The sequence below is a fragment of the Episyrphus balteatus genome, chromosome 1 (assembly GCF_945859705.1).
Source record: "Episyrphus balteatus chromosome 1, idEpiBalt1.1, whole genome shotgun sequence".
Lineage (NCBI taxonomy): Eukaryota > Metazoa > Arthropoda > Insecta > Diptera > Syrphidae > Episyrphus > Episyrphus balteatus.
Genome location: NC_079134.1, coordinates 169,318,393 through 169,343,989, shown reverse-complemented (window position 1 = coordinate 169,343,989; position 25,597 = coordinate 169,318,393). Strand labels below are relative to the sequence as shown.

At 28.8% G+C, this 25,597-nt stretch overlaps 1 protein-coding gene across 1 annotated transcript in view; it reads left to right on the top strand.

Annotated features, from left to right (window-relative positions):
* Positions 1-25,597, top strand: part of LOC129907720 (probable nuclear hormone receptor HR3) — a 161,786-nt gene that overhangs the window by 43,330 nt on the left and 92,859 nt on the right. The gene's annotated exons all lie outside the window — the stretch shown is intronic.

Sequence of the window (25,597 nt, the reverse complement as noted above, 5' to 3'; positions counted from 1 at the left end):
TATTTGTTTGAAATTGTTAAAGTTACACCAGTTAGAAATATGATTTAAAAGAAAAACATAATAGGATCGTATTTGTATTAATACACTAGCCCAAAAAATTATGGGAACAAAAAAAATCGTGATTTTTTTTAGTGATTTTCGATAGGCAGTATCTCAGTAAAAACTGATCGCATCATGACAAAATAAAAAGCATGTAAGAGCTCTATTCTTTTAGTTTTACGATTAAATGTTAAAATATTTTCTTTCTAAAGGTAAAATAACTAAATCGTTGGAACTGTTAAAAAACAAAAATTTTCCAATTTTTGTTTGTTTTTACTTTTCTCTTAAGAAAGTGGGAACATTTTTTCTAACAAAATGATTATTAATTTTAGAAAGACTATGGACACATTTAAAAACTTCATTCAATTCTCTACAAAGAAATTTAGTTTACTTTGTTAAACAAATTGTTTTTTTATTTTTTAGATTAATTTAGAAAAGCTATCAAAATAGGCATTTTTACGTTTTTTTAGAAAATTTACCGCTATTTAATTTCTATGGGTGATAAGATTAAACTGAGGCTTAATTATTGAAGCTTAATATACTCGAAATTAATATGCAAAGTTTCAGACTTATTCATCAAGCAGTTTTTCTGTTGTGAGGGTTTGAATTTTTGAGATGAAGTAAAACACCATATTTCTGCAGGTCTAAATGATTTACTTCTTTTAACTTTTTTGTGAGCAAAATCAAATTCTTTTGAGTTTATTTGAGCATTTTATTGATAAATATCGTTTAAGTTTTAGATAAACCAAGGAAAAACAAAAAAAAATTCAAAATTAGGAAAAACATCCAAAAATGGTATAAAAAGCTTTTTTCAAAATTTAACTTTTTTTCAAAACTTTTAATTTTTTTAAACTAGAAGAATAGAGCTTTTACATGCTTTTTATTTTGTCATGATGGGATCATTTTTTACTGAGATACAGCCTATCGAAAATCACTAAAAAAAAATCACGATTTTTTTTGTTCCCTTAATTTTTTGGGCTAGTGTAAATATGAGAAATTTGTCTCATATAAACACATATTTAAAAATAAAAAAAAAAATCTTTTCCCTAACATTCTCAGAAAAACTATTAAAATCTTAAAATAATGCAAACAAAATGAAAAATTTCCTCACAAAAATACGCACACCCCACACCAAAAAAAAAAAAAACCACAAATACGCAATAAACTCAATTAAAAATACAATGTAAATAGTTTTAAAGATATCCTCGTCTAATTTTACCTTGAGATATACGCCATCACGCATTGCACTGAAAGTGCATTTTTTTTTTTCTATTTATTCTAGTCGAGTACATATACAAAAACAAAAAAAAAAATATCCCCTCAATAAATTAAGTGGAAAAGCATGCTGGCGTCTTAATTTCTATTATATATATTTTTTTTCATCTATACTATATAGCTATCTAATTAATATAAATTTAAAATTTTCACTTTCAACGAGAGAGTATTTTTAGAAGTCTTTTTTTTATTATTATTATTATTTGTTGTTATTCACCAGATAGTGAGAAAATTGTTTTTAATCTATTTAAGTGCATTATGAAAATCGAAAGTCTCTTTTCAACTATACCTATAATTTATGAGTAAACAAAACAAACTATAACTAATCGTAAATATAGTGTTTAGAATTTATTCTTTATGCACTTTGTGTATATGAAGATACAATCATACATTGTTGCAATCATCACTCATACAAGTCCATTAAAGATAGAACGGATTTAGTAAAAAATAAAACCCTAGGAATATCGTTTGAGCCGAAAAAAAGGAATTGGGGTAAAAATCCCGAAAACCGAAATCCCGAAAACCCAAAATCCCGAAAACACAAATTCTCGAAAACCAAGAATCCCGAAAACGCAGGATACCGAAAAAAATATCGAAATCGGATTCTGGTTTTTCGGAATTCTGGATTTTCGGGTTTCTGGGTTTTTTGGATTTTCGAGATTCTAGGTTTTCTGGATTCAAACTTTTGGGATTATGTCAGTCTCCCGTTATTTTATTCAGTCCTCCTCAAATGCGTAATTATTTCTCTCAAAAGAGAATTTCATAAATCATTAGACAGCGCCCTAGGCCCAAATCTAATTTACCCTATCTTTCAGCCAGCCTCTGCGTGACAGCAAAAAAAAGCATGGGGTTGTAGAATACATTGATAAATCACCCTCCCCCCATTTCTATATAGTTCCTATTCCTATACAGAATAGCATCTAAACACACAGATATAGAAACAAACAAAAAAACCGACAGAAGGAAGCTATGACGACATTTTTAGAAAATGCATAGAATTCATTTTGATTGAAGCAAATAGATAGATGGATAGAATAGATAGATATAGAGACATACTCTATTAGTTGTGTCGTTTTGGTTCTCTGAAGTTGGTTAAATAGAAAAAAAAAAGAAAAAACCAAATGAATGAATGCATCACTCACACTGCGCGACTGACTTGCCTATTGCTTAGTGATGAATCTACGAGAGTAGTATTGTATTTGCGAATTTGTTAGATTTTTTTTTTTATTTTATAGCCTCTTTCGTGACAGTTTTTCTAACCAAAGTTGTTTGACGGAACTTGATTGATGTTTAGACATTTCAACCGCCTGCAGATGGCAGACGTGCTAATTATGCACCACAAAATGAATCTAAAAAAAAAAAAAACAAATCATTGACTATAGAAGATGAAAATAAAAAAGGGGAGATATCTGTACTCTTTGCAAGTAGATACATCGAATTTCCATTTTTAAATTGTTTGCAACAATTTAATCTATAATCTGCATCGCCACACTGCTACCCCAAAAAAACTCTGATCTAGATTTAATTGCATTTGAAAATTAAAAGCGAAAAAATTGCAAAAAATAAAAATAGACTAAAGAAGTGGTTTCATCATCATAATTATAGACTTTATGCAGAACACAGATTGGTGAGTGCAGTAGGTAGTTTTTTTCTTTCTTATTATTTTGGGAAATCTTTAAAATTGTTTAAGTGGTCTATTGCAGAATATTTTTTTTTTTGTTCGCAAAATTTTATTGCAAATGTTATGTTACTATATTGTGTGGTATTGTTTTTTAAGAAGAGAGAGAATAATTTTCGATTTTTAAGTAGGTCAGAGAATTATAACCTCTGACACTGTGCAATTTTGTTGTATTTTGGAGATGAAAATGCGCTAAGATGTGCATAATGATAAATTGTAGCTAAGTGGGTGGCTGAAGAAATTTGCAATCTAATTTTGTAATAATAATATAGAGAATTTCTATAAAAGTGTATATTTAAGGAAAGGTAATATTTAGTTTAGAATTCATGAATAGAATTACTTGGGAATATTTTTAAGTATTCAAACTTAAGTATTTTAAAGTAGTATGGTTAATGATTCATAAATTTCGGAAAACTTCTTCCACATTTTGCTCAAACTAGGTTTATGTAGAAATTTTAAATTTATTAAAATTCTTGTATTGAAAATTCATTGTCAGCTGTTTTTATTGGTGTAATAGTTCAATTTTTTTTTGTAAAAATATAAATTTTTATAATATAAAAAATGTAATGTCTTCAAAAGTAATGAATCTATTCAACGAATTAGGATGAAAGAAGATTTCCAAAGTCATAATTTGAAAAAGTCATATTTAAAAAAGTTGGCAAACAGTTGAAAAACAATATTTTGAAAAACTATTAGGTAAGAAACAAAAAGTTTTTAGCTTAGTTGTAGGAAATTTAAGTCTTCTTCGGAGTTTAAATTCCCAACAAGCAGCCTTAGATTTTTTTTAATTTGATTTTCGACAGTGTTGATTTTTTTGATTTTTCGAGAGTGTTGCAACACTCCAGTTTAAAAAATTGATTATTTCGATTTGAAAAATTCAAAAGATGTTAAAAAATTATTGCAGAATTTTTTTAAAATTAGAAATCTTTTAGAAACAATTTAAAGAAATACTTTTGTTAGGATTAGAAAATTTAGGGTACGTTGACATTTACATAGTTCAACGGTCTTACGAGATTTAATGCCAAAAACCCATAGTTTAGCTATTACTTTCATCTTGTATACAAATTTTCAGATTTTTTTTTTCCGTTTACAGCTCGATTTTTAATTATTGAACTATTTATAGCTTTTTAAAGTTTTCAAGTCTTTTACGAATGTCTCTAAAATGCGTCTTAAATGAGCTCAACGACCTCGCTATACTTAAAAGAAACTATTGGAAACCATTTAAAACTGTCGAACTTATTCACTTTAATGTACATATTTGGAAAATCGCAATTAATTACAGAATTTATTTGTTCAACTATTTTGAGCCCCTGATTTATTTTGAAAACATAAGTAAGCTTTTTCAATACTTCATTTTCCTTGATATTCTCTGAAATGAGGAACACTTACCCAATCGGTATATCTTGAAAAAAAATTTAATTTAAAATAAAAGCAGGCTCAATCTCTCAAAACTGTTTGCAAACTTTCAAAAATTTGGTTTTTAGTATCGACTACAAATTAAAAATTTGTTTTAATGTAGCAGAAGACGAGAAAAAATAAAAAACATAGCAATCTTAACGTAGAAATAACCAAACAATGCCATAGTTCTGTTTTTTTTTTCAAAGATATAAAATCTTGAAAATAAATATAACATCATACGCTATTTGCAAAACCATAGAAAATGAACATTTTTGCCTACTTTTAAATCAATTTATTAATGACGACTTTATAGTGGCATTGGTAACCCGCATTAAAAAAAAAAATATATAAAAATATAAAAACTTGCATGATTTTGTTATAAAGTTGCGAAAGCCAACATATTTAAACCATTTGAATTTGTAAGTGTTAATGGAACCCCTCTTTTTCGAATCACAAAACTAGTAGTTTAAAATATTATATAAGTTTTATTATTATGTGCAAATCCAACAAAAATTTAAATTTTGTAAAATTCTTTAAGAAAGCTTTAGAAGAATTATTTGATTTTTTTTACTTGCCCCAAATGAACTAGCTCCCATGCATTTAAAAGTGGGTATTTGGTGAAAAACACTGATGTTTTAGACCCATTTATCACTGACTGAACAATGGCTCTTCATTTGCTTAAAAAGATATTGGTTGATCGCTAAATTTGCAATGTTCCAATTTGCAATATTAAAAGCAATAAATAGTTACCATAGGTACACCTGCACAGAACATGTGTTTAAGGGTACAAAATTCAGTGTTTATTTTAATTAAAAAAAACCTCTACCAATCAGCTTCTAAATACACTAAAGTACCAGTTTCTGCTGCCCTCTCATGTTGTCTTTGAGTGACTTTCCATATAAGGATCTATGGTGTTAACCTACTTAACAACCTAAAGCTTAGTAGTGTAAACCTCTACTCGTATAATTGGTTTTTCATTAAACTTAATCTTTAACTCTTTTAGCTGTTGTTAAAACCATTTATTTAAATAGTTACTTACATACGTTTTTACCTACCTAACCTATCATCTGCAACTGTTTTCAATTAATCCCTGTCAATTAAATTGGCTAACAAAATTAATTCCAAAAACAAACAAAAAAAACCCATGAACTCAAAATCTGCCAATGACACATGAAATTGAAATATAGTAAAATAAAATGCAGGTAGTTAGCAATGTCTTTAAAATGATGTAGCATGAATTTCACAGTTGTCATTCCATTAATCTTTCAAAATAAAAAAAAAAAAAAATTGTGTATAAAACCTTTTGCACTTCAAACTAAAAATTTATAAAAATACGAAAACAAAATCAACCATGCAACCACGCAATTTAAGCTGCATTCGTCGCTCGCTACTTAATCATGCTGCGCAATTATGCGTTCGCATATCACCTAAGCATGAAAAACACAAGTAACATATTGAAACAATTAAATTGAACGGACAGACAACCCACTAACAAATAAACCCACAAAAAATATATAAAATGTAGAGGTACGCACAATACCTATATAATATATACTTGTGCAAAACGAATGCTTAAAACAAGTGTACACTTTACATCTCTTTACCCCCTCTTCCCACAAACCACATGCACCAAAATGCATGCTTGCCAATAGAAGAAAAACCTAATTGAGAAATTTTGGTATAAAATTTTTGAAAAAATCTACTACCTATGTACTTTTTTAAATTATTCATGTTTTTGGAAAAAAAGACTAAAAACTTTTTAAAAGTTTTTGGCCCCTTCCTACATTAAAAATTTTTGTGCTGAATTTTAGATAAAATCTATTACTTTTTTTTTAATAATTCATGTTTTTGGAAAAAAGACTATGAACCTTTTAAAAGTTTTTGGCACTTTTTCTAAATTAGAAATTGTTGTAGGTACAAAATTTTAAACAAAATCTACTACTTTTTTGAAATTATTCATGTCTTTGGAAAAAAAAGCTAACAACCATTTAAAAGTTTTTGGCACTTTATCTAAATTAGGAATTTTTTAAGGAACAAAATTTTAGACAAAATCTACTACTTTTTTTTAAATAATTAATGTTTTGAAATTTTGAAATTATGCATGTTTTTGCAAAAAAGGCTAAAAACCTTTTAAAATTTTTTGGAACTTTTCCTAAAATAGGAATTTTTGTAGAAAATTTTAGACGTAATCTACTATTTTTTTGAAAATATTCATGTTATTGAAAAAAGGCCGTTCAAATGTTTTTTTTTCACTATTCCTAAATTAGAAATTTTTGTACAAAATTTTTGACAAAATCTACTCCTTTTTTGTAATTATTCATGTTATTGGAAATTTTGGAATTATGGGAATTTTGAAATTATTAATGTTTAAAAGTTTTTGTCACTTTTCCTAAATTAAGAATTTTTGTACAAAATTTTAGACAAAATCTTCTACTTTTTTGAAATTATTCATGTTGTTGGAAAAAAGGCTACCTTTTAAAAGTTCTTGGCACTTTTTCTAAATCAGGAATTTTTGTAGAAACAAAATTTTAAACAAAATCTACTACTTTCTTGAAATTATTCATGTTTTTGGATAAAAAGGCTAAGAACCTTTTAAAAGTTTTTGGCACTTTTTTTAAGCCAGGAATTTTTGTAGGAACATAATCTTAGATAAAATCTACTAGGTACTTTCTTGAAATTATTCATGTTTTTCGAAAATGTGGCTAAAAACTTTTTAAAAGTTTTTGGCACCTTTTCTAAATTAGGAATTTTTGTAGGTTCAACATTTTAGACAAAATCTACTACTTATTTTAAGTAATTCATGTTTTTGGAAAAAAAGGCTAAAAACCTTTTAAAAGTTTTTGGTACTTTTTCTAAATCAAAAATTTTTGTAGGAACAAAATTGTAGACAAAATTTACTACTTTTTTTTAAATAATTTATGTTTTTTGAAAAAAGGCTAAAAACCTTTTAAAAGTTCTTGGCCCCTTTGCTAAATTAAAATTTTCTTACAAAATTTTAGACATACCTAATCTACTACTTTTTTTTTCAATTTTTCGATGTTTTTGGAAAAAAAAGCCTAAAAACCTTTTAATAGTTTTTGGCACTTTTCTTCCTTTTACTACAATCCCACAATTTTCCCTAAACAGGGTGTCCATTTCCCATCCATAATTTCAATAAACATAAATCACCAAAGTGGTAACCATTATCAGCGGTTCCACCAAAACCACCACAAACAGCTATAGCTCCATGGGAATATCTATCTACGCTAGTCTCAAAATACACGCAACTCACAGCCGCATAGACAAAAAAAAAAATCATTATAAAAGTATCCGCTAGATAGAATTTATGAAAAATTACTTCACAAGAAGATAGATAGATAGGCGCTCGCTGTTGTTAGAAAGATGATGGCGGCAAGTGAAAAAGGGGGGGTTGAATTGGAGACGATAAATGAACAGACAGAGCGACAAGCAAACTATAAGCACTAGCACCAGAGCAGAGTTCAAAAAGAAGAGAAATAACCGCTCACACCACACTCCACTCCACTCCACAACACCGCACACACAGCGCAAGCAAACACACAAAATCCGAATCCGTAACCGAATGAATAAGAAATTAAAGAATACGAAGAGGATAATAAAAAAGAACATGAATATAAAACTACAAAAAAAAGAAGAAAGAAAAGAAAATGAAGAGAAGAGAAAAAAAAATAACTCACTGAACTAAACTGACTCCACTTCTTTACCGTTCGCATCGCGGCACCGTAAGTGGGTCAACGCGAGGTAGGGTCATTGCACTATGCATGTTATATTATTATTCTCGTCGTCTTCTTTGTGTTGTGCATCCGTTGTATTTTTATTCTCGTCTTTTTTGTATCTATGTGATATTGTATTAGTGTGTGATAGACTATAGTGTTTTTTATAAATGTATCCCAACAAAACGAATGTATAGCAACAAAAATAACAAAATCTAATAAATGAAGAAGAGTTCTCTCTTTTTTTTTAATTTTATTCAAGTAAGAGAATTTCTCTTTCTCTTTTTGTTTATTATTTTTTTTTTTTTCATTTTCTTGTTGAAGATTTTTGTTTATTTCTTTATCGTATTGTTTTTTAAAATTCATATCAACTTTTTTAACTTGCGCGGGAAAAATGCATTTCTTTTGAAACATGTTGCTAATGTGATTTAAAGCAACATTGTGATGTAAAGTGCGTAGCAAATAAACGCACATAGTTAAATGTGATAGAAATAAAATGCACGCAATCTAATTGGAAAATGCGTTCATTGCAATCGAGTTTTATTTTTTTTTGTTTTTTTTTTTTCAATTTCTGATAAGCAAAAATTATTGTTTGTTTACGTTTTTTGCGATTCTAATAGGACTAGAAAGTATCTGGGTGCCTACTTACTTAGAAATTTTGTTGTTATTGCGTTTTAAAATTTTATTGGGCTAACCTATTTTAGTTTAATAAAACAAGTGGACTATGGCGTCGCTGTTATTAGATTTTTCGAAAATTATGTTTTTTACCAATTTTAAAGCTTTTGGACATGGACACTAATACAAAACAGTTGCGTTTCATGTTGGGCGCCATTTAGTCTGGATTCCCAAAGTAATTCATTAAAAGTTTTGATCAAACTGTAATCATTTGAATATTACTAGGATTCACGTTGGGCGCCATTTTGCATTGTACTTTATTTATGTAGCATTTTATCATATCGTAGTCTCTCAAATGCCGACAAAATAAACTTCGCTTGGCTTGATAGAATTGTTGAGTTTGTGAATTGAATAGTGACCTCGTCATAAGCTATTACAGTTCAAATATCGAAATAGGTATAGGTTTTTCGAATAAACCTTTCAAACAGTAAAAATTATAGAAAAGTAAAGCATTTAAAACAAGTAGGTACATCGTAGAATTTTCCACAAAAAAAGTTTGAACTATTTTCTACCTCCATGTGATTGATTTATTTCAAAAAAACATTTTTTTTTAATAAATAAATAAATAAATTGCACGACTGGGGTCGCACGTACTTGCTCTTATGCTTAAAGTAACTATAATGTTAAAGCTTTTTATTCAAGAAATTTAAAATTTGATATTTTGAAGAAATTTCATAATAAGTATAAAAAAATTAAATCTGTTTTTATAATTAATTAAACTCCGTTTTAAATTATCTTAAAAAAAAAAAACAAATATGCCATTTTATTTCTTGCATAAAAATGTATTTTTAGAAAAAAATTTTCGAAAATTGTAGGAGCCGTTTTTTAAAAAAATAGTTTTTTATATATAAAAATTTTTTAACATTTTTCAAAAAAAAAAATGGTATGCCATTTTGAAGAAATAATTAATTTACACATAAAAACTAAATTTCAAAATTTTTCATTGATCCGTTTTCAAATAATTGATTTTTCAAAAAAAAATTTTGAAATATTTTTTAAAAAACCAAAAATGCGTTTTGTAAAAATTTTCTATAATTTTAATATTATCTTTACTTACACACTTTTGTATAAAAATTTTCATTTAAATCGGGTTAATGTTGTACGAGATATTAAGAAACAAAAAAAAACGTTCTATGACAGGTACCGTTAATAACGGTACAAAAAATATTTTTTTTATTAAAAAAGTTGGCTCTTATGTGTTACACACAAAAATTTTAATCAAAATCGTTAGAGCCGTTTTTGAAAAAAATTAACTTTTATATTTCCGTTATATGGCAGGTACCGTTAGTTTTGGTCATAAAAAAAAAATTTCAATTTCCCCTCTAGGGAATCACCAAAAACTGCTAACTTCCGAGTTTGAAGAAAATCACTTCACTCGTTTAGGCTGCAGCTCCAGAGAGAGACAGACACACAGACAGACAGACAGACAGACAGACAGACAGACAGAATTGCCGGACCCACTTTTTTGGCATTCTCCATCATCGTAATGTCATGTAAAATTGTTATCTCGAGTTCGATTTTTTTTACGAATCCTAAACTTGCCCTATAGTACCTATATCGCAAGTAAAAATTACTGTTTGAAAAAAATTTTCTATTAGGTAGGTACCTACATTACTGTAACCATTTTTAATAATGAGTTTAAAAATTCTATGAATCTATAAAAATTAATAGTTTTATTCATGACCCGTTCATTATTCATAATATGTATTCCAAAATTCTTTATGTTCGGAACTCGCCATTTCAAAATTCTGTAACAACTTTAAAATTCTATTTATCCATAATTACCTACATTTTTACTTGCGATATAGGTACTATATATCAAGTTATGCATTCGTACAAAAAAAAAAAGTTGAGATAACATTTTTCCATGACATTACGATGGTAGACAATGCCAAAAAAGTGGGTCCCGGAAGTCCGTCTGTCTGTCTGTCTGTCTGTCTGTCTGTCAGTCTGTCTGTCAGTCTGTCAGTCTGTCAGTCTGTCAGTCTGTCAGTCTGTCAGTCTGTCAGTCTGTCAGTCTGTCAGTCTGTCAGTCTGTCTGTCTGTCTGTCTGTATAAGGAGCTACAGCCTAAACGGATGGACCGATTAATGTCAAACTTGGTATGTAGCGTTATTTGGCGACTCTCCAGAGGGGTTTTTGGAATTAATTTTTTTGGACCAAAAATAACGGTACTTGTCATATACCGATTTTAGTAAAATTGAAATATCTCAAAAACGGCTCCAACAATTTTGTTTAAAAAATTCAAATATTAGTTTTGAGCTGAGGTCTATATTTCAATGAAAATTTTTTTTTTTCGAAAATCGTTATTAACGGTACCTGCCATAGAACCGTTTTTTTCAAATTCGAATATCTCCGAAACTTCTTATTCGATTTCAACGAAACTTTTTGTGAAGAAGCATTAATATAATTTAAATATAAACCAAAAATTAAATTTCCAAAAAAATAATTTTTGGATTTTAAAAAAAATTTTGAAAATTTTTTTTTGAAAAATCAAATTTTCGAAAGCGGGACATTGAATTTTTTTTGAAATTTTGTTTTTAGATGTTGATTAGTGATGTCTACAAAATGGCATTACAATTTTATTTTAAAACTTTTTTTCCAAAAAATTATTTATAAAAAATTGTTTTTTTAAAAAACGGCTCTAACGATTTTGAAAATTTTTTTTCTAAAAAATTCACACTTTCTTGATAGTTTTGTAGTAGGTATTTTAAATTCTGTTAGTTCAAAATTCTGTTTTGTGTTCCAAAATTTTTTAAATCTGGAATTTTGCATTTTTAAATTCTGTAAATCTATAAATAGTTTTTGCGAGATTCTGTTAAGAAATCTGTTTTGAAAATTCTGTGTTCCAAAACTTAAAATACACAATTTACTGAATTTTTCGTTACTGTAAAAACACTTAAGTAACCCTTGTAATAATATTAGTTTATGGATTTTTAACAAAAGTTCCAATTTTTTATTTTTGAAAAATTAATTATTTGCATACGGGTTGATAATATTTAATTTTCGTTTCGAAGTGTTGATTCAAATTTTTCTAAAAAAGGCATATCAATTTTTTAAATGAAATTACTTTAAAATCAAGTTATAATAATATTTTTGTCCTAGTCGGATATTTTATTTTTTTAAGTCCAGAAAAGTAAAATTTGTCAAAAATTTTAAAACTGAACAGCAGGAAATACGAAAAGCACTACTTTAATATAGCAACACTATAAATTTGATAAAAAAAACATTAGCTTACGAGTTAACCACAAAAGTCCGCATTTAGCTAAAACCAAAACATATTATCCAAGGTCATTCGTTTTGTTTATGTAAATTTCTTGTAAATCAACTTGTTAAAAGTTATATCAATCTTATCACAAGCCCATTATTTGTGTGATGACCTTTGGATATGGACTTGTTGTAAATTATGTTGCTGCTTATCACATATTGTATCTTTTAAATTTATAAAAAAAAAAGTTGAACTTTCACAATTTTGCAATTTTATTCGCAAACTAGTTTTCAATTTGTATCATCTTATGAAATACAAAAATATAAAGTAGTTTCAAAAGATTTTAATTTTCTCATAATAAATAAAAAATCTTATACATATATTTCTGGTGGTGGCCTCCTTAAAGTTAAATCAACCAAAACCACAAACTACTCATAAATTGCAACCTTAAAGAAAAAATATATCTCCACATACAAAAATTGAGAAAAAAAAAACTATTTTTCGCTTCACAAAATATACGAAAGTGATGTTTAAATTAATTTGTATTTTTGGTTGCATAATTTTTTTTTTCATTTTTTGTTAATTTTTCTCCTAAATGAAAGCCAATCATATGTTTGCCACTAATTTTGTATTTTTTTTACTTCCAGACGTTTATATTGATGGTGAAATGTTAGTTGGATGGATGATGTCAATTTTTTTTTTTTTTTTTTCGAAATCTATTGTTATCTGTTTTGTGTCGGTTGCTTTTTTTTTGTTGGTTTCTCTTCTTATAGTGTTTTCTTTTATTATTTTCTAATCCAGCAATTAAATAAATTTGTTTTAAATATTTGTTTCGTTTTGTTAGGTAAAGTGGTTATAAATCTTAAAGTTGAAATATACTGATTGGGAGAAAATTAAAAAGAAAACAAAAATAATAATTTTCTTATAATTTGGAGTTTGTATTATGAAACATTCATAACGATAGTGCCGCGTTAAAGTTATTAATTAATAATAATATTTGAATTAATGATCATCGTCTTATTTTTTGGCTCTTAGCTTTCAATCAAGTGAAGGAAATAATTTATTACATTTATATCATCCGAAAAGTGCATGACGCTTTCAGCTTAGATGGCTTCGGAGTTATATGTCAGTATGTGAATACCTCTACTATTTGCAAAGGAAAACCTTTTGAAAACGGCTCTAAAACAAACAAACGTAAAATTCCTATCAATATGAATCTAGGTTACCTCAAGTTCTAAAATCTTAGTCTTAACTTTATTTAAACTTCAAGCAGTTCGATTACAAAAATTAATTTTTCTCGCTTGAGAGGCAACCGGTCAATCAGCTCCATTTATATTTATAGTTATGATGATGGCAATGGCAAATACATTCGTATTTTTTTCCGCTAAGAAACTTGTAAATCCAAATAAAATTGCTGGAACTAATACATTTCATCACACCGGATAATTCGTAGGCGTGTTTTGAAAAATTAATCTATAAATGTATCAAACAACATTCTCCATGTACCTATCCTTTTTCCTTTTCAATTTCATAACCTATTCACTAGAAATATTTAGTTTAGAAAATGAGATATTTTAGTTTTTTCACGAGATTGAATGACATTAGCCTGTGTATACTATACACTATACTTACGGTGACCATCCGTCCTGGTTTACCCGGCACTGGCCCGTATTTCTATAGCTTGTCCCGGGTTTTTATTTAAGAAACCCGGGACGTATTTGTAATTTGTCGCGTGATTGTCCCGTATTTGCACATTCTCTGATTTTTGTATTCAATATTTTAAATACTTTATACGGAAAACAGGAAAACAGTGGTTGGAAATTAAATTTTTTCAAATTTTTTGGATAAAGCAATAAGCCTAAACCGCTGCTGAAGCAAAACGAACATTTTTCAACGTCTCCAAAGTCAAAAAACTGTTGCTGCAAGAAAAATTGCCTGGACAAATAAATGGGATTGACAAACGATTGAAAACTTTCCATACCTATACATATTCTAGCACAGTTAAGAATTTCGTTACCTAGGCTGCGTATTGTGCAACGAAAAGTAAAATTTTCGTTGTGCTGGTTTTGTATGAACATTTTCGTTTCGCCTTTAGACTAGGCTTTAGTTTTTTTTTTAATGTTCTTCAATTATTTAGTTCCAGCTGTTTTTGTCAGGTTTCTACACCAGTTAAAATGTTTTCGAATAAAGAACAACATATACAGGGTGTCCCAAAAGTTAACGTCGAAATGAAAACGGTAGATGGGGTAGGTGGTGACAGTTATCAGAAAAATAATAAAAAAAATCGCAGCCATATATTTTGTGAGTTATGGGCATTTGAAAAAAAGTCGAAAAAATGGTCATCCTGTGACGGTTTTTCATGTGCCGTGACTAAAAATCTTAAGTTTTCTAATTTTTTTTCTTTTGCTACGCAACCTTGAATAACCCTGCTATCAAATGCATTCAAAAATTTTAACTCAGCTGCATCAGTTTTAAAGCAAATATTACTTTTTTGCCCAACTAAGTACTAAAAATTTTTACATGACTCTAATTCAATGAACCTTAGTGTAAAAAAAAATGCTCTACGATGTTTCGGCAAGTTACCTTAAAAGTTGGTGTGTTCAATTCTCTTTTCAAAATGGTATAACATTGTTGAAAACATTCCATAAATAACCGAGATAAAATTTTTTTCTTAAGAAATCCGACTTTTTTATTAGGTAGTTTTCCCATATTACTTAAGTGTTGTGCCCTTTCAGAACACAAAAACTTAAATAAAATGAGGAAAAAATATTTAACATTTTTAACCGTATCTGTCATTACAATATCAACACTTGACCGGAAGTCGATTGCCTGTCGCAATTGTCACTGGCATACCGACAAATTTGTAATTTGTATATTTTTTTCTGTCCCAAATAAAAAATTGTCACGACAAATTTGTCGAAAAATCTGTGACAATTCTCGGAAAATTCTTGACAATTCATTGTCATGACAATTATTTTATGATCCGAAAACTTGACAATTGTCACAAATTTTCGGGCAATTCTACATAATTGTCAAATTATTTATTTATCACGTTGTGGTGATACAAAATCAAAATCGAAGAGCTCTTTCTCCTCTAACCTGGCCGTTTTTTTTTGAGCAATTTATTTAACAAAATAAAAATTTTTTTTCAGGTAGAAGGGGGTCTTACTTAAAATCTGATATATGTTTGAACCTTTAACAAATATCACACATTTTGGCTAAAAAAAATAAGTATTTTTGCTGTTTTTTTTAGTGATTTTAGTGTTTGAGTAGGGTTGTCCATTACTTGCTCATATTTTGTAGAAGGTATCCTGTACTTGCCATATTTTAACGCCTACATCTAAATTTACTATTTAAGCTATAGATTGGCATTTTAAAAATTGTCCTATCTGACCAAATTACGAAGATATGACTAAATTAGTCATGTAACAGTATTTCATTTAAAATAGGGTTGCCAGATAGAAGTTCCCATGTTAAAAGTGGCAACCATATTTTTTTTTCATTTTCAGTATCAAACTTATTATTCATTCCACAGCAATCTAAATTTCTAACCATATGAGCTAAATTATGAGATTTGGCTTTTATTTTAGGTTATGCGTTTCCACAAAGTAATAAAAATGTGATCATTCTCTCAAAAAACCAACGCTATTAAATCTTACATTTTGAATAATAAAAAATCCCCCGATCCTGATTGTTCTTTTTTCTAATTTTAGGAGCCACATGCAATATCCTCCTATTACAAGTTGAAAATATTTAAAAGACCAGGTCAATACCCTCAAAATCATAAAGCCTTTTTATTGATTGTTGTTATATACCTATATTTCCCTTTTAAGACTTTATTTTTTTATTGAAAAACAAACGTCATGAAAAATCCTATTAAGTCCTTCTTCTTCTCTCTTTCATTTTTATTTAAGAAAAAAAAATTAACTCCAAGGAGCAATAAACTTTTTCCCACCATTAACTTCCTTTTTTTCATCACTCGTGTGGTCTCTATTATTGTTACGTGACACCTAACTGCGTACCCTCTAATAATTAAAACAATTCGTTCAATGACCTGAGCTTAAGTATTAAGTTCCAATGATGGATTGCCGAAAAAAGTTCATTGGCCCCCAAAAAAGCGATCCTAAAATAAAATAAATTCACCGGAAAAAGGATCTTTGAGTGATGTTATTTTTTTCTTTCTTATTTTTTCTATGATTAAGGAGGGTTTCTTAAAGGTTAGTGCTCTTTTCTATACAAAAACGACACCAATCGCCGGCATATCAACAGCAGGGACCAAATGAAACAAATCTACGTCGTCAGTTGGGCTATTTGTTTATTTTTTCTATACGAACTCCCAAACCCATACAAAACAAAAAAAATTGGATCCTATTTTCATTAGCTCTCTGTGGCGGTGCCTGCAAAACCTCCAAAACCAATATACTTCTACCTTTTTTTTTCTTCTGATTTAAGTCAACAATAAAAAGCCGAAAAACGACGACGTCGACCATTAAGAAAGCAAAAAAAAAAAAAATAATAAAAAAAAAGTAATTTTAACAGCTAACAACAGTAAATAAGTAACCGCCAACAGCTTTTGTATTTTTTTTGTTGTATTTTTTCTCTCTTCGTCATCATTCATTCGCTTCTCTCTCACTCACGTTTCTGCGTGCTGTTGTCCGGGTTCAACGCCCAACCAAAAAAAAAGCCAAAAAAAAAAAATTATTTTGTAAACGTTTTCCATTTAGCATTTTGGTGGCCCTAACCAAAAATAAAATAAAATTCTTCTCTGTCCGTCCACCTCCAGTATCATATTCGTATATCGTGTACGAAAAAAAATATGCGTAAAGTTTTATGAATTTCATTACAATACAATTACACGATAGAAGAAGATACGTCCCTTGTCGAAAGCTATATAAAATTGTATTGGTAGACCTTTTGGAATTCCCTCCTCCCCTAAACCAAACCTTTTGCACGCACGATAATAAACAAAGAAATCGGAGGGAAAAACCACAAATAATGTCACTTTGTCATGGAAACTATATCGGCTAAAACAATAAAACACCACCGCACCACCTCCGACGACGACGGACGAGCCCCGTCAAGACCCGATGAATGAGCTTTTTTTTTCCTCATGGCTTTTCAGGTTGCCGGTTTTGTTTGTCCTTATTTTTTCTTTGGGTCTATGTCCTTTGTGCGTCGGAAGTTGTAGAATGCGAAGGAGGTTTTTTTTAGTATATTAATTTCGAGTACAATGATCTTGTTTTTCTTTGGGATATATTAGAGGGATTTCCTATTAGTTGGGTGGGAAATCAATTTCGAAGGGAAATTAATGACATGATGGGAAAGGATAATTAAGAAAAACCCCGTCATTAGTGATGTATGATATCGTTGGGAAGGTTTGATGTTTTTGTTGGATATAAAAAGGATAGAGCTTGCAATTACTGGGATTTAAAAGTGATGAAGGTATTAAATTTGATGATGATGATGGTTTTTTTTTTTTCTGTTAGGCAATATAATTGGGTAAATAACAAAATTTTGTAACTTAATTTAATAATGTTTTTATATGAGTTTGAACTTAATTTATACATTGTTACAAGTCCTTGATGTAAATTCAATTATTATAGAATTTAATAGCTGCCTATTAACCGTCGATGAACAAATTGCAGCAGAAGCCACAGAGTCGCGAGTCTTCTTCATCATCAATTTGGTTCGTGTTATCTATATAAACTTGTTATTTTTGTTCAAATAAATAATTAATTTTACATTAACCTTCTAAGCTCCTCTTTGTGATTATTATTGGTCAATTTATTATTAAATTATTATTTTTTTTTTCTTTTTTGTTTACACTGAAAAATTTAATTAAAATTTTCGTTACAACACGATATAACGCCTTATCACATCTGTTGGTTCGGTACTCTCCCTCTGTTTAGCTATAACAGCTTGAACACTTTTTGAACTATGCACATGCACATCTATAATAACTACACTTTGTGGTGGGTATCTATAAGAATTCACCTGAGTGTGTGCATTGAATAGATACGACCGACGACGATGTAGAAGACGCCATATCTATGACCAAATGGTGTTGGTTATTTGTTTTTTTTTTTTTCTAAAAAAAAAGTCGTCACTAATAGTTTTTATTTTGTAGTCAACGAACTTTTCAATGAAATCAACATCCAACTACAAATGCAATTGATGTTTAGTTTAGTGCCAGCTGTAATTCAAAACTTTTGAACGAGTAGGTAGGTATATCTTGAGAGATACAAATAGTTTTTCTAAGTACATTCTATGAGTACTTTTGCAGGGCCTTAGCTAGGGGAAGGGGGAGGTATCAATGGGTTTTAATTTACAAAATTTTGAATTCATTTAACAACAGCTGTTTAAATTTGTATTCTTCCTACGGAGCGAAACAGAAACAGCATAAGTCCATTTTTTCCAAAATTTTTTTTTTTTGAGATTTCTCATTTATGTATGGTTATTCATCTTATGGAAAAAAATTAAGTATGTCGGACCCCCCAAATACGAAAACTGAAAGTAAAGTGTTCAAAATGGGTTGGGGTCGAAATTCTGTATGGGCCAAACTTCGGATTCGAAAATTCTGTATTCCAAAATTCTGTATTTTAAAATTCTGTAAATTCAAAATTCTGTATTTTAAAATTCTGTAAATTCATAATTCTGTATTCTAAAATTCTGTAAACACAAAATTCTGGATTTCAAAATTCTGTATTCCAAAATTCTGTACTCCAAAATTCTGTAAATGATAAAAGAAAAATTGTTTTGATAATGAAAAAAGTGCGCACTTTTTTCATTATCAAAACAATTTATCTTTTACCATTTACAGAATTTTGGAAAATATTAAATCATTAAAACCTAATAAAGTCAAGGATAAATTGTGTGTCAATGGTTTTATGTTTATTAACGAAGAAAGATCAACTTAAAAAAAACATGGAAAATGAAAATATTTTTTTTAATGAAAAATCTCGGGAAATTTTTTGGAAAATAGGGTACTTAACTCAAATTAGTCATGCACTTAGTAACTCCATTCGAATTTTGTCGACAAAAATTGAATTTTTTGAGAAAAATGAAATTCAAGCCAGCAGAACACGAAAAAGCCAGCAGAACATGAAAATCTCGGAAAATTCATCGGAAAATGGAGCGCTTAATTCAAATTAGTCGAACATTCAACTATTTATGTCCAATTTTTTCGAAAAAGTGGAATTTTTTGAAAAAAAAAAAAACAAATTCAAGTTAGTAGATGGAAAATCTCGGAAATTTTTTTCAAAAATTGGGTACTTAACTCAAATTAGTTAAGCACTTAATTATTCAAGATAATTTGAAAAAAATTTTTTTTCGAAAATCACAGAAAAAAAATTATTTTTGAAAAAAAATTTTTTTTTTGAATTTTTGTTTGGCACCTAAATATTATACCTAACCCGAATTTTTTACTAACAGTTTAAGGCATTTTCTGGCAATTGCTCTGCTGACTTTAAATCGAGTTAGCAGAACATTAAGTTTTTCCAAAAGTAGGGGAGCACTTGATATAATTTTTGGGTACTTGCTCTGCTTACTTAAGGGACATGTTTTAATGTAGAGATTTAGAATTACAGAATTTTTAAAAGCAGAATATTGGGTTTGCAGAGTTTTGAAAAACAGAATTTTGGATTTACAGAATTTTGAAATACAGAATAATAAAAAAGCAGAATAATGGAATACAGAATTATGTTCATACAGAATTTTTTCTTCAGATACAGAATTTTGGTCATACAGAATTTTGGAATACAGAATAACGACCCATTCCCGTTCAAAATATATGGAAATATTTCACCCGGTGACAACATTTTTGACTGCTAAATACATGACTTTTTACCAGTTTTAAGTTATTTTGGCAACAATCTTGATACGCACACCCTTTTTTTTATACATCTATAAAAAGGTAAGGAATTACTCTATCTATATCTATTAAATTCATTAAAATTGAACTCAGGGTTCAAAAATTATAGCCAGATTTCTTGCGGTGGTAGCGTTTTTAAATTTTGAATATATGACATTTTACCAGTTTTAAATTATTTTGTCAGCCATCATGACACGCAAGCTTAAAAATTATACATCAATGAAGAGGTAAAGATTTAATCTATCTACTGCTATTTTATTCATTAAAATCAGAAGCAGGGTTCAAAAGCTATAGCTAGATGAAAACAAAAGTTTTACCAACAAAAATTCGTTTATTTCGGAAACGACATAAGTCCAGCGACTTTAAATGCTTAAAAACCCGCTAAGACTTAAAAAAAGGTTTATATTTTTAAGGTTTTTAAATCCGTCTTTAGCTAGATTATGACTCGGCATACTCTAAATTTGAAGTGTTGTGGAGTTTTAACATAAAAAACAGTTTTGTGTTGCCCCTGAAAAGTTAGTTCTCATTGACTTATGCTGTTTCTGAAATAAACGATTCAACTGGAATAGGTGTCTTTAAAATAGGACATCTTCGTCATCAGCCGTAACTGATTTGGTCTCTATTTTTGAAAATTTTGAACAACAAGTATTTAAAAAATGTATTTTATCAAAAATTTAATAATTCTGATTAAAAATATTCTGCACACAAATTAAGCATCTAAGCCAATTTGCTGGAAAAAAATTGTATAAAAAATAAATTAGTTGATAACTATATTAATACTGTGCCATACAGAAGATTTTGTATTCAGTACATAATAATTTTAACTGTACACGTACACATTAATTGCATACGCATAGGTATGTATTTAAGTTCAACTAATAAGCACTAATAACATAAAAGTCTGTTTTCGATAAATAGAAATTTGAACTCAAGGTACAGAAAAAACTTGCTCAGTACACAAAATACGTACTGAATACCTAAAAATCTGCACTCCGTATATTAAACCTTTACCAATACCAACTTATTTATCATTCGTTATATTTCAAATAAGAAGACATATTTAAGAACAATTATTCAATTTTATTTTCCATTTGCATAAAAATAATAATTACCAATTATTTTTTTTACCAAATTACTATTAAAACTATTTCTCTATATTTCTAATTCTCTACAATTTTTTATTTCTTTCAGGTAAGTGAACTCTGATCTATGAAAAATTACGTAAGTTAATTTCATTATAATAATTAAGGACTTTGAACGATCTTGCGGGCCCAGTTAAAAAAAAAAAATTGGAAAAAACTTCCTTATCTCCGAAAATTTTGTTTTTATTTTCTTAAAAAAATCTCTCTTACATTAGATATAATACAGTCACATAAGCTGAAAAAAGGGGCAAACCTCGGAATGAATGCTAATAGATTTTTTTTGCTCAATAGTTTTGGCATTCTATAACATACCTCAAAAGTCTAGAAAAATCCCATTTCCGCAAGTCGCGATTTTCAAGGTCAAAGCGCGAAATGGAGATTTTCGAAAATATTTGACTGGGCTATTTTATTAAGTTTTGAGTTTGAAAATAAATTTTTCTACACATTTTTGAGGTTACTTTAGCTTCTTTTTGGGTAAATTTTAAAGAATTAATCAAAATTATTACAACTTCAAAAACTGCGATATTTTTTTAACAAAGGAGATGACCCATTTTTTTATTGAGCCTGGGTGCAGGGCGTGTACAGATGAGACTAATAGAAATCAAAGCTTATGTTTAACTCTATAAGTGAGCCAAATATTTTCAGAATTGGTTTTGGGGATTTCAAAATATTCGAGTGCTATTTTTCTGATTTTTCCATCCCCAACTTCAGGCTAAAATATCTTGAAATCCCCAAAACCAATGTTGAAAATATTTGGCTCACTTACAGAGGTCAACATAAGCTTTCATTTGATACTAGTTTCATTGGTGTATCTACGCCCTGGGTCATGTACGTAAAATGGGTCATGTCCTTTCAAAGTACAATTTAAGTAACCAGAAAAAAAAAGAAAACAAAATTGATTAAGAACATATTATTGTTTTTAGGCCAATTAAACGGCAGAATTGTTATGTCTACTATTTTTAACTTCAAATTTATGATACAAAACTCAAAAATGTTGTTTTGTTTTGCATTTATTAGCTTTACTTTGACTTTATATAATCGACAGTGTCTTTATTTTTTAGGCACACCCTTTTCCCACTGCCTTAAATTCATATTAACAATCGATTTATTGTAAGAGCCTACATGTAAAAATTTCGTCTGTTGTTGCCCGCAAAAAAATTATTTCTACCATTTTTTTTTTTTTTTAAATTGCGTTCACAATGAAAGAAATAAATTTCATTAAAATCAAGATTATTAACAAAATGATATCCACATTATATTCGCCCCTCTTACGATTAATATATCTACGGCCTTGTCACCTGTACCAAAATGTGTGACAAAAAGCTTCCCGTATACAAAGTTATTAAGTAATCGTGTTTTGTGTGTTGTGTATATGGCAACAAAAAATTGCAACTATAAACACTTGTTACATGACCGCAAGCTTACTCTTACACTCTCAAACTCACACACTTAAAAACATAAAATACCATTTTGACATTTTTTTTTTCTTTTTTTTTTTTGGTTTATTAATAGCTTAAACACGATTTAGCTTATTTAATTTTGCGCTTGGTGTTTATTAAAATGCATTTACATCTATTTTGGCTCGAAGAGTGAGTCTATGGGTATTTCTATACATGCATTATTCATTGGATCACTAAGTGGAATATTGGTGGATGTGGATGGATTTTTTTTATTCAACACTCTAGTGTGTTAGTGGCACAGGTAGCCCCACAGCCGCAGACTATTAAATAAAAATAAAAAAAAAAAAATAGCGAAAAAAATTGAAAATTGTTTTGATACTTTGGTTAGTGTTAGATAAATTTTTGTTGTTGTTGTTTTTTTGGGTGTGGGACAAGGTAAAGGCGACAGAGCTTTTGCCAGTGTCCTTGATGTAAAGTATAAACAGCATGAGACTACTGCTTGCACTTTTATATATAAATTAACTGAAATTGCTGGTAATTTAGGAGATCTTGAGAATTTGTTTGATAAAAAATTAAACTTTGCGTACCCAAGAAGCACATAGAGGCTTGTAACTTCTTTAAAAAAAGGGGACATGTTGAAGTGAAAACTTCTTTAGTATCGTAGTGATTTGAAACAAGATGAAACGAAAAAGCGACAATAAAAATTAGTTGATTATATCTTTTTTGTTTTAATAGATAGATAAATGAAATTTATACTTTAAAAAATTTGAAGATGTTGTACAAATATGATTGAAACATCAAATTAAAGCTTAAGTAATAAGCTTTCAGATAATATAAAATTTATAATAGGTTGTCATATAAAAAAATTGATTTAAAGGTGATGGAAGAAAAAAAGTTTCTTTTTTTTATTTTGTTTTTCAAGAAAAATGATTTGGGAATTGCACACGATTGGTTCTTTTTCATATTTTAAAATAATTCAATTCAATGTCCTTAAATTCATATAAAGAACAAAAATTCTGCCAAATATTTATGACATTTTCTCTGAAATAAAAAAAAAATAAATGACAATCAATTTTTGTCTTAAGAAAAACATTCCAATTTGCTTCCGTCAAGTCGTTAACCATCCAAAAAAAAATGCTCAACCTATTTGCCATTAAATGAATCATTCCAAAAAATAACACACTGTCATCGAAGAATTTTTCATTTCATTTCTTTTATTTCAATTTATGACTTCTTTTCGGAAATTTTCCATTAAATTTCTTACAAAAGTAAACAGACAGACAAAAATATGCAAAACAGCCAGTGGCATATACCAAAAATAACAAGCAGCTTATCATAATTTTTCGGTTGCAAGTCAGTCAGTGCATCATCACGCAACCATTTTGGTTAAATAAGGATCTTGAACAAAAATTTCAACTTGTCTCTTCAGAATCCAATAAAAAAAATATGTGTGCAGCATTTTATGGATTTTATTTTTATTTGTCGCAGATGATACAAGGCATGAAGGAATCTCAAGACTTTTTTGAGACTTAAGCGCCAATGGCTATGAAATAAGTTATTTACAGTGGGATCAATGTATTTATTTTGTGATGGCGACTTGTCAACTTTTCTTCCCGAAAGAAAAGTGGCCTTTTCTTTGAGAAATTTATCAATTTGGAGAGTTTTTGAAAAATATCTTAAACATGCTTGAAAATGAAAATACCCCACTGTACTGTGCATCATCAATTGAAGATTTTGTGTGTGTTTTTTGGGGGCTTTCAAAAAACTCCAATGAAAAAAAAAAAACACTAACCAAAACAAATTAAATTATAAGGGAGTGCCAAAACGATTTCTTACTGAATTTAAACGCACATTGCGGATAATTTGGGTACACACCCCTCTCCTTCAGGCTCGTCAGGCCCGTATAAACTACGTGCGACACACACGAAAAACTGTATAATGAGTGACGATTTTTTTTTTTTTTTTTTTTTTTGAGACTTCTCTCTTTTTCTGTATAAAAGCCTCAGGAGAAAAGACTGTGGCGAATCAAAGGTTCATAAATCAACATTATGCTGCTGTCGTTCGTGGTGGCTCTTAAGGTTAGAGTTATCCAAAAATAAAATTAAAAAAAAAACTATAAAATCCAGTAAAACGCCAAAAAATAACAAAACTGACGCAGAATAAAAAAAATCATTCCTTAATCGTGGGGTGATTTATTGCAATCAATTAGGGTAGTGAAATATCATTTGTCCTTTGGTGATTTAGTGCGACAATCATTATGTTTGTGTCGCTTCTCCAAATGTTTTTTTTTTGTTTTGTGGTAGAATGAATTATACTGCTCCGTTTTTGGATATAAATTTTTGGAGAGATTTGAAGAACAAATCAAATTAATTTAATGTCTTTTTGGTTATCCACTGAATGAAAGGTAATCCTAACGGGATTTTGAAATGTGGTGAGAAGTAAGTAGATTCTCGTTATTGATTAATTTATTGTCTTACAAATTGTATTGGTGACTACAGATTTTTGTTTTTTTTGAGTATGATGGAAATATCATAAAATGTACTAAAAATTGCCAAAGAGGCAAATGGGCTTCTTTCCAGAAGAAATTGCAACTATTGAAAATTGTTTAAGAAAGAGTGAATTCTAAAAATGGATTCGAAATCAAGACACTGAGATCATGATAACAAAAAATCCAGAATTATTTGAACAAAAACTGCGATAAAAATAAAATTCCAATGAAAATTGGTAAAAATGTTTTATTTACTTTCAACAAAAAGCAAGAACCTAAGCAGTCTCTAAAAATATTTTAGTTGAAAAGTTGTTTTTTTGAGAAATAAAGAAAATGCGCGATAAAATCAATTGAATAAATTGTAGTCCTACGATGTTTATTAAAAATGTTGTCTTTGAATTTTGAATGTGGAATATATATAAGAACATACATTTTTTCATGTGAAAGTGTGTTTTTTTTTTAGGTGAAAACAAAATGCGGGTTTACTGTAAAAACTAAGAAAAGTAATGGTACCCTTTTGAAACAAAGAAAATACATATGTTTAAAGGGTGTTTTTTTTTTATTAAAACAAAATTGATCTGTTACTGTAGTGCGATTTTGTAATACATAACAAACTTGTATTTGGGTTATAAACAAAGAGACTTCATTAAAATATTTTTTTTTTTTCGAGGGGAGGTAATTCTGTAATAATTCC